The following is a 15,274-nucleotide window of genomic DNA, read 5'->3' as shown; positions in this document are numbered from 1 at the left end:
CTAACAGGAAAACACGAGAGACCTAATGGAGAACCAGGGGGAGCGGAGGAGGGAGAGAGAGTTGGGGAGAGAGAGGGATGCAAAACTTGAGAGACTACTGAATGCTGAAAATGAACTGAGAGTTGAAGGGGAAGGGGGAGGGGGGAAAAGAGGTGGTGGTGATGGTGGAGGGCACTTATGGGGAAGAGCACTGGGTGTTGTATGGAAAACAATTTGACAATAAAATATTATGGGGAAAAAAGTCATTATTAGAATTTTGGGGTAAGGACAGTATAGTGAAACAGGACCTCAGAAGCTCCTACAACCAATAACTAATAAAAAGAACAAAGAACTGTTTTTATGAAAAAGCAAGAATTTAAACTTATCATCAGCAAATAAAGGAGGTAGTACCAACTATAGGCCACAATTTTCACAGCATGGTTTCAAAGAAATGAAAAGGAAAAATCTGGTTTCTAGATACTATGGCAATGTGCCCAACACTACCCCAATCTCCGGAAGACATTCTGAGGAACGAAAGTTAACAGAAACCTGAGAATACACACTAAATACTCCAGTATGAAAAGAAGCAGGCAGAGTGAATAGGTCAACCTAGGAAAATTTCAAGAAAATATCTAAAGAGAGAAGCCTCTCTGCACTAGGACAGGACCTTAGAAAATGCAGAAAGGACAGCATTCGCTTGCCATTTTCCAGGGCTCTGTGAAAAACTGGTGGATGAAATTAAACCCAGGAGTACAGGATATTTAGTAAAATTTCCTAAGGGAACATATAACTCGGGTCCCCACCAAGGCCAAACTCAGCCCCAGCCAGTATCTCCGTACCACCTCCATGCTCACACAACAAGGAACCAAAATTAAAATACCCAGCTTTCTGGTACAGATAAGATTGCAGAGATCATTTTTCTCAGCTCCACAAAACTGCACAAAACACAACTATAAACACTAGAAATACCACAGGAGACTACCAAAAAAGAACTCTGAAAAGTGGATAGAAGGCAGTCTCCTGCACATGCACTCCAATGTTTATGGCAGCACTATCAACAATAGGCCAAGTATGGAATGAGCCCAAGTGTCCATCGACTGATGAATGGATAAAAGAAGACATGGTATAGACATACAATGGAATATTACTCAGAGGTCAAAAAGAATGAAATCTTGCCATTTGCAACAACGTAGATGGAACTAGAGTGTATTATGCTAAACAAGATAAGTTACTCAGAGAAAGACAAATATCATAAGATTTCACTTATACTTGGAATTTAAGATACAAAACAGATGAACATAAGAGAAGGGAAGCAAAAATAATATAAACACAGAGAACAAGATAACCAAAAGAGACTCTTGAATACAGAGAACAAACTGAGGGTTGCTGGAGGGATTTGGGGTGGGGGTATGGGCTAAATGGGCAAAGAGCATTAAGGAGGACACTTGTTAGGATGAGCACTGGGTGTTAGACGTAAGTGATGAATCATGAAATTCTACTCCTAAAACCAGTATTACATTATGTGTTAACTAACTTGGATTTAAATTAAAATAGAAAAAAAAGAAAGGAAAAAAGGAAGAAATGAAGAGAAAGAAAGAAAGAACAAACGAATGAACAGGAGGGGAGGGGAGTGGAGGGAAGAGGAAGGGGAAGGAAAGGATCAGCCTCCTTTGGCCCTAAGACTAGAAGAACAGCACAGAGGGAGAGTGTCCCATGTTTTCCTCACCCAAGAGGAAGTCACCCAGACCCGACTTTTCCCAACCTCCGGTCTAGTAACAAAAGACAGCCCATATGTGTAGGCTAACTCCCTAGAATCTAATAGGAGTCCATGTGACAACAATCAAAGAGCCAGAAACCCCCAGGAAGAGAAATCATTTATGAGCCTCACCAAAAATAAACAGCCAGGGCAAGCACTCTCCTTACCTGCTAGGCCCGAAAATCCCCTTTTCCACCAGGAGAAACTTAATGAGGCAAGAAGAATCAGCAACAGAGACTCAGATATCAGGTCAGGAAACCTTTGTCCTCAGAGGTCTCGGGCTCTCCTTCCTCACCCAGAGACACCAGAACTGGAGGACAGAACTAACAAAAGGAACCCAGCTGCTGCTCCCAGAGAGGCAGCTAGGGAGCACAGTGAGGAAATCCTACCTTAGCCCTTTTCTACCAATAGTGAATGTAAGCACAGAGCTCAGCCTAAGAAAAACATCTTCTGCTCTGTTAAGCGACACCAGCAGGAACCAGTGGGAGCTCTAGTGACATAAGACAAAGCAAACTAAAATAACAGCACAATGACTGAAAATTAACTATCATTGAAACCACAACTCATAAAAATAGACCAAAAGACCTGCATGCTAAACCTAAACAGGACTTCCTGTGAAAATAAAACATTGAAACAGACCCCAAGGTCTCCTAAAATAATAACCTAAGATTCAATCGAAAATCACCTCTCATACCAAGACCCATGAAAAATCACAACCTGAGTGAGAAAAGACAATCAACTAATGCCAACATTGAGATGAATTAGATACTAGAATCATGCAAAAAGGGTTTTAAATGAACCATCTTAAAAATGCTCATTAATTATAAATTATCTTAAAAATAAATGTAAAAAATTGAAAATCTAAGCAAAGAAATAAAAGTTATAAAAATAACCAGATGGAAATTACAGAGCTAAAAATGCAAAACAGGAAAATAAAACTCACTAGATAAGCACAATAGAAGAGTGGAGATGATAGAGGATACAATCAGTGAATGTAAGTACAGAGCAACAGAATTCAACTAATCCAAAAAAGAGAGAGAAAATGGATGGACAGAAAAGAATAAAGCCTTGAGGACCTGTGGGACAGTAAAAGATCCAACATCTGTATCATCTGAGTTCTAGAAGGAGAGGAGAAAGAGAGTGAAGTTGAAAAACTATTCAAACAAATATGTCCATCTTGGGGAATGAGATAATATAGAGTTACAGAAATCAAGACAATTGTGATCATGGTAGAGGATAAACAACAGATCAATGGAAGAGAATAGAGAACCCAGAAAAAGACGCACACAATTATGCTCAACTGCTTCTTGACAAATTCCATAAACAATTCAATGGTTCTGGAGCAGCTGAGTATCTTCACAGGCCAAGAAAAAAAAACAGAGAGAGAGAGAGAGAAAAGCCTGACCTAGCACCTTACACAGAAATTAACTCAAAAGGATTATGAACTTAAATGTAAACACAAAACTGAAATTTTTTATAAATAATTTTTTAAACCTAAAATGATATCACTACACACTTATCAGAATGACTAAAATAAAATGACAAGACCAAATGGTTGTGGGGATACAAAAAACTGGATCACTCATTTGTTACTAGTCAGAAAACAAAATGGTACAGCCAACTCTAGTTTCTGATGTTGTAAATATTCAACTATATTATGACCCAGCAATTGCACCCTTGGATGCAATTACCAGAGAAATGAAGATATATCTTCACGCAAAAACTTGTACACAAATGTTTCACAGAAGAATTATTTATAATAGCCAAAAACTGCAATCAGTCCAGAGATCCTTCAACAAGTGAATACATACTATGGAATACTACTCATGGTAAAAACTATCCATATAGGCCACCACTTGGATTCTTGGAGAAGAATCCTGCCGAACGAAAAAAGCTAATCCCAAAAGTTATATGCTGTATGGTTCCATTTATCTAACATTCCTGAAATGAAAAAATTCTAGAGAAAGGACAGAGTAAGAGTTGCTGGGGTTTATGGCTTAGAGAACAGAGGAGAGAAGTGATGTGGTTATAAAAGGAAACACAAGGGATTCTATTAATGTTGGAACTGTTTGATATTTTGATGGTAGTAACGGATGCATGAATCTAGACTGGTAATAAAATTTTATAGAACTTAATATACACATGACAAATGAGTACAACTAAAACTGAGTACAATTAAAAATCATATTTCTATGAATAAGATTAGTGGAATATGTCAATCTTAATACCCTGGTTGTCATTTTATATAGTTTTGCAAAATGTTACCATTGGGGGAAAATGGACAGAATATACAAGGAATTATCATTCCTCACAATTGCATGTTAATCTACAATTACCTCAATAGAAATTCCATTTTTTAAAAAAGTAATGCCTGGATCTCGAACTATAGCTCAGAGGAAGAACAAGATGAAGAGGGCATCATACTTTTAGCTACGTTCTTGCAGAATAAGACAGAGCTGTCTATGTTAACCCAGAGGAAGACGAAAAAAAGGAAAGCCTATAGTTATGCTGTAGACAAAATTACAGAGGGAGACAGGGACATAGGGTGGAGTCAGGTGGGTGGTTACTTTATAGACTGATTTGTAATGTAAGTTCCAATCAGTCAGGAAGTACTCTGCTCTGTTCCCCAACTGTATCTCCAGAGCTTACACCTGTGCTTTGCATATAGTTGCAATAAAAGTCTCTTAAAAGAATTAGGTGGTTGAGGCTACACAGCACTGTACAAAGTAGTCCCTACTTTGCAGTCTTCATTCTTTAAGATACTTAATAATACTAGGTATTAATTCTACAATCCTAACCTATAGGTTCAAATCAAACTCCTTCGCCTGGTAATCAAAGCTGGCCCCAGACAATCTTTACCCTCAGCAACAGTACCACAACTTCTTACTGCTTATGATTCCTTAAATGTCTCTATGCTTTTGCAGATGTTCCTTCAGTCTACACGCTTTTCCTCCCTTGTCTTCCTAAAGAATTATCAACCATTAAAATTTAAAGTAATATTCTCTGTGAAGGCTTCTCTGACTGTCCCTACAACCACAACCACAATCACCCAGGCTGACTTAGCGTTTCCTTTTCTCAGATCTCAGGGGTCATGTATGCAGCTGTGTTTATAACATTTCTCATGGTATATGTTACCTATTTGTTGAAATACATTTTTCCCATTAAATTATGAGCCACGTGGAAATAAGAATATCACATATTTTTCATCTTTATATCACTGGAGCTTAAGTTACTTAAGAATACAGGGGCGTCTGGGTAGCTCAGTCGGTTGGTGACCGACTTCAGCTCAAGTCATGATCTCTCGGTTCACGGGTTTGGGCCCCACATCAGGCTCTGTCCTGATAGCTTGCTCAGAGCCTGGAGCTTGCTTCAGATTCTGTGTCTCCTTCTCTCTCTGCCCCTATCTCATTCATGCTGTCTCTCTCTGTCTCTCAATAATAAATAAATGTAAAAAAAATTTTTTAAAGAATACAGTAGGCATTCGACTCACTACAAAGAAATGAACCCATTTCTTAGATTTTTAAGTAAAATTTCAAATAAAAATACCTATAATTTAGATAGTAAGTACAAATCAGACAGGAACAGAACATTATAGAAAAGTGTATGCATGTTATTAGCAAAGATGTCAACTTTTAAATAGCATCTTTTAAAAAGTGAAAGTAATATGGGCACATGGGGAGCTCAGTGGGTTAAGTGGCCAACTCTTGATTTTGGCTTAGGTCATGATCTCAAGGTTTGTGGGTTCGAGCCCTACATTAGGCTCTGCACTCACAGCTTAAGCCTGCATCAGATCCTCTGTCTCTCTCTCTCTCTCTCCCCCTCCCCCACTTGCATGCATGTTCCCTCTTTCTTAAAAATAAATATTTTTAAAAAAATTTTAATTAAAAGTGAAAGTAATGAAACTAATGAACTATTGACTAGGTTTATTTAAATCTGTTTTATTCAGCTTGTTATTGAGAATCAAGTGAGTTATGCTGACTTTTCAATTCACAATGGTTATTAAAAACTTTAAAACAACTATTAAAAATTGCTGTATTTTCAAATATTAGAAGTTCATGTTGTATTAAAGAAATATATACAAACTTTTAAACAAAAATGGAAGTTATCAAATACCAAAATATAAAACAGATAACTAGTTTCATTGGTAGGATAACAGAATTCCTAAGTTACTGAAGTGTAAGGATATATGCAAGTATTTGTTCTAAAACATCTCCTGTTTTTCAACTTTTGGCTCCACAACTGGCAATGTTTACATTCTCCAAGTATACAGATGGAAATATTGTTTGTATACAGTATATACAAAGTTCAATCTGTATTGAATATTCTCCTTCAAGGTAGGGTGGCTTATTTTAACAGAGATGATGTCTTATGGCAAAAAATATTTATTTAATTTATTCCTTTACTTTAACATGGACAAATTCAAATATACCATGAAGGTATGCTAATTTTTTTAAATCTGCAAAATAAATAAATAAATAAATAAATAAATAAATTTTTTAAATCTGCAAATAAGTAAATAACTGTGTAATAGAAACAGGCAATATTTCATTCTTTTCCCAAGAGATATTTTTACAAGTAAGCAAGAAAGTCAACAGAGTTTGAATTTATAATCTAAATAAAATAATAAATAAAATAAACCCTTCAAAATCAGTTTATGGTTCAAATTATTTTATCAGAATATGCTTGTTCATTGATAAAAACTATAAAATCATTAATTAAACTACAAATATAACTACCTAATGGTATTTCTTACTTTTCATATGCTTCAATACTAACAGAAGTCAGAAACAGTGATTCTATTTGAACAAAATATTAAGCTGCCTGCAGCAAGGCATAAATAAAGTCACTTTTAAAAGCCACCAATTTTGCAAGTAATAAACAGGATTATAAAAAGCAAAAAGCTGACCTCATATGAATACAAAGCGAGGTGTTTTTTTTCAGAAGCATTAAATAGGCAGGAATGAATTGGTACCAAAGTGTAACAATGAAGACAAAATTATTCATTACCAGTTAATATATGCTGACCTTGGTTGACTCTTACAGAGAGTCAGTATTTAAAACTTCTCTTATGCTTTATTTGAAAGCATTGTTTTTAGCTTAATTTAAAATAAAAATAAATTCACCAGAAACAGCACTGGATTGTCCAGCCAGCCTACTGGAACCACATTAATGGATGATAATATTCCACTGAGAAAATACTGTGCAAGTCCATAAACAAATGAACAATATGTTTGTTTTTAAAAGAACTATTTTTTAATTTTAAAAATATATTTGAAGTAATTATTTGCGGAGAGCAAAATTATTAACAGAAATATTTTTCTTTGTTTTAAAGAATTAATATAAATCAAGAAGTATTTATTGGATAAACATGGGAGAGATACTGTTAGGGTACAAAGATTATAAAATCTGGACTACTGCCTTGTATTAAGAATAAATAGACAACTTCATAGGTAATGATGGTATAATTCATTCAAAATTCATTCATGTATTGAGCATCTATGTCTAAGGCATATTTCTCAGTGCCAGAAATATCAACACCCATAGATTACAATCCCTAGTCTCAAAAGCTCACAATTTACTAGGGTGACAAACATAGAAACTAACAAATGCCATATAATTCAACGGCTCACAAATACAGATTGGTTATGAACTCAGTAGCGATACAGAGGAAGCATACACAGCATTTCTAGAGGCCATGGAGGAAGGCTTCACACAATACGAAAGCATAAGGTATAAAGTGCTACAGAAGGAAAGGGAAGAGCACAACTGAGTACAGAAGCTGAAAAAGCCGTTATTAAGAGGAGAAAAGGGGTGCTTGGGTGGTTCAGTCAGTTGAGCTTCTGACTCTTGATTTTGGCTTAGTCATGATCTCAAAGTTTCATGAGTTCCAGCCCCATGAGGGGCTTCACACTGATAGTGCAGAGCCTGCTTGAGATTCTCTCTCCCCCTCTCTCTGCTCCTCTCCACTCATGTGTGCTCTCTCTCTCTCAAAATAAATAAGTAAACTTTAATTTTTTTTCTCAAAAAAAAAGAGAACATATCATAATATATACACATGTATCACGTGGTGCACCTTTAGTGCACTATGTTATGTTAAATGACAATGGTGCATGTCAATTATAGCTCAAGAAAGCTGGTAAAAAAATTTTAATTTAAAACAAAAGAATATCTCCATTGATCCCTGAGGGATATTTATGAAAAGAGCACATATATATATATATATATATCTGCAAAAATGTGTACAGGAGGCAGAAAACAGACAGTTCTGGGTTGAAATGTTAACTGTACTATTTAATAGCGGTGTAACTGCATCTTAATTAACCTTCTAGAAATTCAGTTTTCTTATCTTTAAAATGGGAATAGTAATATCTACTTTGCAGGGTTGTTAAGAAGGTTAGATGAGATAAAGTATATAATATGCCTGGCTTTAGAGAGACTTATTAAAAAGCAGTTACTAATAAAGCATGAGAAAGAGAAGGAGAGCACCCTTGCAAGAGAGCATGAAGAGCAAGTGATGAAGGAGGGTTACTTTCCAAGTAGAAGTTTAAATATAAGCAAGGTTACACAGGTAGGGAAATGAGGGACGGGTTTATGAAATATTGCTAATCTGAAGGAGAACAGGGAATAGGGAACAGGTTAAGTGTGGCCATATTGCATACTATCTTGCATGGCATAAGTTCTAGGAGTACCTCTTAACCTTTTAACTCTTACTATGTGATCAATTATTATAAAAGAGCTCAGTGTTCAAATTAAAGCCAAAAAAAAATTTTCCCTTCAGAGACGACAGCAATACAGGGAGAAGTCAAAATAACTTCAAAATGCATATGTGCACTTTCAAATAGGATCATTAAAGGCATACAGTAGCAGAATGGCATCTATTAAAGTTTCATCAGTTATAATTTAATTGAACTAAACCAAAGCCAGGCAGCCTCTCAGAGAACCCAGGTTAGGCAAACCCTGCACCACTGTTTAGCACACGGAGGACAATCAGTTCCATTCATGGCTTCTTTTTATAATCCGTTTTTTTTCCCAAAAGGCAAGGCCCAATCCCCACTTCTGCTCCATTCTTTCTCTATAGTCATGTCTTCCCAAATTGTTCTTCTAAAATTCCACTCAGTTTGTAAATAAACTCCTAAATCTGTACACTTCAACTGCTTACCATATTTGAAATCTGGCTCCCCAAAAACACACTGTTCAAGGTGGAGGCTACCTCTTCCCTACATTCCACCAACCACATTCATAGGAATTGGGTGGGGGAGGGGCAGTAGTGGAAGGATGGGTAACATTATTCTGATTCCTTAGTGCCATTTCCAAATCATTGCTCTTCTAATCTCGTTCAAAATTTTCTTCTCCGTATTCAGCTTTACTAAATCATACCCCGTCTAGCTTTGTTGTCTCCAAATCTTCCTTTCAGTCTCCATTTGCCCCCCAGTGTTATCCTCTAACCCAACTTTTATCTTTATCCATGGAGATTCTAACCTCTATAGTCTTTCTCTTCTCCAAAGATCGACTCAAACTGAAATTCATTCCAACCATCCACCTCTATTGCCCGTAGCCCAAATGCAAAACAGTAGCCCAAATGCAAAACAGTTTCATCGCTGCAAAGGTAAAATTTAATATTCCAGTTTTAGGCCATAAACTACTATGTATCATCTTTTTGGTACTATTATCTCTTACTATACCTATTCTTCAATCTCAAAGAAATCTCCAGCCACCAACTGATGAAACTATATTCCCTAAAAATTATCAGGACCCCCTATATTCTCTCCCTTAGGGTGATGCCACTTATCACCCACAACTGGGGTATTTTTAAGAGTAAAATGGCATACTACTCTTTATTATTCCATGACAACAGATATAAACCTGGACTGTCCCAAACACCAGGGCATGAAACCCCCTTACTTCTTCCCCTACACATACTAAACCAAATGACTTCCTCTGACTTTCTGTCTTACTATCATTTGTCCTAACAGCCTCCAGCTCTGACTCAATTCTTCTTCATTTCCCCTAGCCATGGTTTTAAAAAGCTTAGCTAACTCTTACCAGTTCTTCATATCGCCTCCTCCAGGCAGGTTTCTTGGCCTCTGCTCTTTATTATCATAGCATGAAGTAATGACAGCATGGCCTGTTCATGATAATATCTTCATGTACTCAATAAAACTTAAAAGTTTTACTTCCTTATGTGTTTATTCTATAATGCATCATATGGAAAGTAGGTTTCCATACAGGTTAAATAAGTCAAAAACTACTTCTAAATTAACAGCATTTATACTAATAAAAAATAGCAGGTATTTTTCTTATTCTGAGCTCCCTAAATTTTAATTTCCCGATACACTCAATTACTCTGATTTTAGGCTATTATGCTCTGCTAGTGTTTCCATCCTCCTATGTATTTAATAACTTTTAGAATTATATGGAGGATAGGTAAAAATCAAAGGATAAAAAGGAAAAGCAAATATCAAAACATGGACATCAATGATTCTATTTTTAAAATTATACAAACATAAATATGTGTTTTAAAATATACATTATTTTGAAAGTCCAAATTGATGTATACCAAACTGTTAACATCAGCTACTTCTGAAGAGTGAGACCTGGAAGTAAGAGGAATGTCACTTTCTATTTTATGTATTTCTAGTTTGTATTTTTATCATAAGCATGTATTCATTTTATAATATAAAAACATATAAGGAAAAGAAAAGACTTATCAACAAATTTTTTAAGACTGAATATTAAGAAGGTAAAACTCAAATTTCATAGATGAAATACTTAATATTAAAAAATATTTCTCTTTCAAATATACTGATTTTATTTAGAAAATGCCAAAGGTGCTTACATCATGCTAGCTACTTCTCTGAAAAGTAACCTAACTGTGCTCCCACTCATGGAATGCTCTGGTTTCCTCCCCGGTGGTTCTCCCAGATACCAGAACCAATTCCTGCTCTAACCGGGCACCTCAACAATGAAATCATCAAACCAGATCCCACCATTACTGTGGTTGCCCAGCAAAGGAATCTGTCTTTTTATAGTAGGTCTTAGGAAAAGTCTTTAATTAATTCATTCATTCATTTATCCATCCAGTCATCCATTCAAAGTCTAGAATACACCAGGCACTGAAGGAGGTCCTGGGTATACATGGATTAAAAAAAAAAAAGTACTGGTCACAGACTCAGGGAGCTTATTAAAAGGAAAGCAGTTCTAACACAACCATAATTACCAAAAGGAATCCCTGTGCAAAGTGTAGTAAAAGCAAAGAAGTATAATCCAAGCCTGGCTGGAACAAAATAAAGAAAAAGCCTTCAGACTTCCCTAAATGACCTTGAGTCGTCCCTTCCTCACTGACACTTTGTTCTTTCCTCTCAACTGTAAAATGTCACTCCCCTCCTTTAAAAATACTGCTTAAAATTTACTTCCCGCTGAGCCCCCCATACCATTTATTCCTAAATGCCATATAACGCTTAAAGAAAACCAACCAAATCTGTAAAACTTGAAAGCAAGCAAGGAAAGGAGAACGAACGCTCACTGAATGCCAGCTCTTCACAAGGGCCAGAGAGAGCACGTACTTCAATCCTTTCTCACTGTGCAGAGCTCTACTAATGTGCTTATTTATCATTTGCATTCTAATCTGCTTCCCACTTGAAACTGCATTTTTCCAAGACAAAATCTTAGCCTGTTACTGCTTTATAATGTACCATGATTATGTCCACGGCGACTAGATATACATCCCTAGGTATAACCAGCTGGTTAGAAGAGGGGATGGATAATGGCGGGTAGTGGAAGAATCTCTCAGAATTATGATTTTTTTTGTTTTGTTTCAGACTTCGGTTGTTTTAAATGAATTTCAACCGCTGACTAGGGCCAGTGGATCAAATACAATGTAAATTTCCTACTTTGCTTAAGGTTGGAACAATGGTTTAAAAAAAAAAAAGGCTTGGAATAAACAATTTGATCTTCAGCAATCTCAGAGAACTGGAAGGAAAGAAGCAAACTGCAAAGAAGTTTTAGATGAATAATGTTCTAAGCAATCAGGCAATTCCCTAGAGAGACATTAAGGATACACACAGAGTATCTCTTAAAGAAAATTTGGATCAAGAAAAACAAAAAAGAGGGACTGTTCAAAATTAAAAGAATAAAGAATCCAATGCAATGCATGAACCTGATTGAAGCCTAGATCCAAAAATCTCAAGAAAAAATTTTAGGGACAATTAGGACCATCTGAGTAAGGACCATTATATTAAACATATTTGTAAATAATGTTAATTTTCTTATTTGTAATATTGATATTATGAACATGCAGGAAATTATCCATGTTCCCATGTAAGATATGCATGCTAAAAACTGTATATTATAATCTATCTAGTACATTGTCAAATGGTTTTTAAAATACATAAATATATAAAAAGAGAGAACATGGCAAAATCTCAATAGTGAGTGAATACAGAGGAAAGACAATATGGGTGCCCCCTGCTCTACATTTTCCATTGTTCTACAGCACTGAACGTTTCGTAATGAAATGCTGAAGGAATAGGAAGACAGACAGCATGAAGTGAGACCCGCTGGACGGAAACATATGAAGTATAAGCAGCACTCGTCTCAGCAAATGTGAAAACCGGCTGTGTGGCCTTGGGCAGGTCACAGAACCTCTCTAGGTCTCAGGTGAAAGAGGAGGAAGTAAATGATCTCTAAGATCCTTGCATTTACATATTTCCCTTATTCTGCCACTTTTTCTCAGCTCTAGAACTCAGAAGGTAACCCATATGCAAAGTAGAAAACCTCAATGGACTTTATAAGGATTAAAAAAAAGTATTTAAAATAGCTATCCAAATGCCTGTTACATAAAACACACACAATAAATAGTAATTCCTCTCTTTCAAAATATATTAAAAATTTTTATCAAGAAAAAGACAGAACTACTAGGAAGTGAAATAAGTAAAATAAGAATAAAAACAAAAACTCATATAAATTAAATTTAGGGGGGGAAAAAACAAAACAAAGTATTAAGCAGTACATATTACAAATTTGCCAGATAGTTTTATTTCCAGCATTACCATTATTTCCAGCATTATTATTAATTTCCCTTTCTGTGAAAGAACCTATCTTTGACATAATGGGAAAGATAATTGCCTAAAAGGTTTCTGGACAATTTGCCTGCATCAACCCAGTTGCTCAAAACCCAAAAATATTGGAGTCATTTTCAGAATGTTCTGTTTCCACACCCAAACTATTCAAAGTCCCATAAATTCTGTTCAGATCCATTTCGAATCCGTCCGTCTCTCTGTCTCATGCTGCTAGCACCTGATCAGGCCACCACCATTTTTTACCTCATCAACTAAAACTGCCAGCTTTCACTTTCACCAGGCTGCTCCATTCCTCACACAGCAGCTCAAATGATGATACCATTTAGAATAAAACACAAATTTCTTTCCAAACCCTTTAAAGCCCCGTACATTTCTATAACCTCTTCCTCCTCATCTCCGTCTTCCTCACTAAGTCAGCCACATTGTTGTTTCTTCTGTTCCTCAAACCCACCAACTCTCCTGCTCCACAGCTTTTGTACCCATAATCCCTCATTCCCTCCATCATCTCCAGCTTTACTGAGACATTACTGACACATAACATATGTAAGTTTAAGGTGTACATTGTTATGATTAGATATACATAATATTACAAAATAATTACCACAATGTTAGTTAACATCTCCATCTCTTCACATAATTATGACTCTGTGCGTGTATGTGTGTGTGTGCATATGTGTGTGTGTGGTGATAACATTTAAGATTGACTCTCTTAACAAATTTCAAGCATATAATACAGTAGTTAATTACAGTCACCATGTTGTGCCTTATATTCCCAGATCTTATTTTTCTTACAGCTGAGAGTTTGTACCATTTGATCAGCATCTCCCTATTTCCCCTATTCCCCAGCTCTTGGCAACCACCATTCTACTCTATTTCTGTGAGTTAGACTTTTTAAGACTTCACATAGAAGTGAGAATATAAGGTATTTTCTTTCTCTGCCTGACTCACTTCACTTCACTCTTCTTTCTCATGAGAATGCTTTCCCCATCAAAAACACCACACACATACATACCCAACACCTACTTTTGAAATAGGTCCTCATATATATGTTAATCTTAAACATCATCTCCTTTTGTTACCATCTGAATGTAGCTCCCACCTCCTTATCTCCAAATCATCTGCTTTTTTGTTTTCCTTCAAAAAAGTTTATTATAATTAATTTTTATTTTGCCAGTTTATTTTTAAGCCTGTCTCACCTTCTTTAAAATATAAGCTATAAGGATGCAATATGCAGCTTATCATCATCATATCCCCAGAAGCAGCAACCTGTCTGATACTTAACACAAGCCTACCTATCAATGTACATCAAACAAATGAATGAATAGTAAATGAATATAGGACTGTGTTAAACAATGGAACTAATAATATTATTAATGGAAATACAGAAACCAGAAGGAGAAGCAGCTGGTTGAGAGGAAAATAAGATATATTGAGTTTGGTGCCAGGTGCTTGAAAATATAGGACTAGTGGACACATAGGCTGCAAAGAGATATAAACTTGGATTCTGTTGATTGTAAATGTTAGTTGAAAAAAATAATAATTACATCACAAATGAGATAGAATTCTGCAGGGTAAATAACAAACAAAAAACAAAACAATTATAAAATGATTGCCTAGGTAGAAAATTCTAACATAAATACTATTAAGATCAAGACAAGTCAAAACTGTTTCATAGTTTCAGTTTTTAGCAGTTCACTGAGAAGAGTAAAGTACTCCTACCTTACTACTATTCATTGCTGGTCATATCTTAGCTAAAGGAGCAGGTCCATGTTGAAGGATTACACATTAGGGATGAGGAACACACTTGAGAAAATGTGCAGTGAAGTCTCACGGAAATGACCATAAGTCTGGCCAGAAAACATGAGCTGCAAGAAGAAATTCAAGGAGTCAGAAATGTTAACTACAGAGAAAAAGGTAAAATTGTACACACAGAGTACAGTAGGCTACTACTAGAAATTGTGACAGTGTAGGAGAGCCACCACATTAAGAATAAGAATGCTATACTTCCCTAGCTTATCTACCCCGTTTTCTCTCTCTTCTTTCTTTCCATAGCTTTTTCAAAGAGTAACACAACTTATTTTCTCCCTTAACCTATTCCTTCAGTTTTGAATATGTAATTCATGTTTTTCTTCATTTTCACAGCATAAAATTAATTTCAAGTTTGAAGCATATCAAAAGAAGTAAGCACATTTGTTAAAATATTACAACTTGAGGCACCTGGGTAGCTCAGTCAGTTGAGCTTCCAACTCTTTTTTTTAATGTTTTATTTATTTTTGAGAGGAGAGACAGTGTGAGCAGGGGAGGGTCAGAGAGAGGGAGTCACAGAATCTGAAGACAGGCTCTAGGCTCTGAGCTGTCAGCACAGAGCCCGACGCGGGGCTCAAACCCATGAACCTTGAGATCATGACCTAAGTCAAGGCCTGACACTCAACCGACTGAGCCAGCCAAGCGCCCCAGAGTT

The 15,274-nt window shown here is 36.0% G+C and overlaps 1 protein-coding gene across 1 annotated transcript in view; it reads right to left on the bottom strand.

The window, feature by feature from the left end:
- FER (FER tyrosine kinase) overlaps window positions 1-14,632 on the bottom strand; it is a 401,294-nt gene extending 386,662 nt beyond the window's left edge. The window contains exon 1 of the mRNA XM_029942680.1: window positions 14,533-14,632. The gene's annotated coding sequence lies outside the window, so the exon portion shown is untranslated. The remainder of the gene's footprint in view (window positions 1-14,532) is intronic.
- Window positions 14,633-15,274: the final 642 nt, after the last annotated feature.

The sequence above is a fragment of the Suricata suricatta genome, chromosome 6 (genome assembly GCF_006229205.1).
Source record: "Suricata suricatta isolate VVHF042 chromosome 6, meerkat_22Aug2017_6uvM2_HiC, whole genome shotgun sequence".
Lineage (NCBI taxonomy): Eukaryota > Metazoa > Chordata > Mammalia > Carnivora > Herpestidae > Suricata > Suricata suricatta.
The sequence above is the reverse complement of the archived record's forward strand: the minus strand, read 5'-3'. Positions and strand labels throughout refer to the sequence as shown.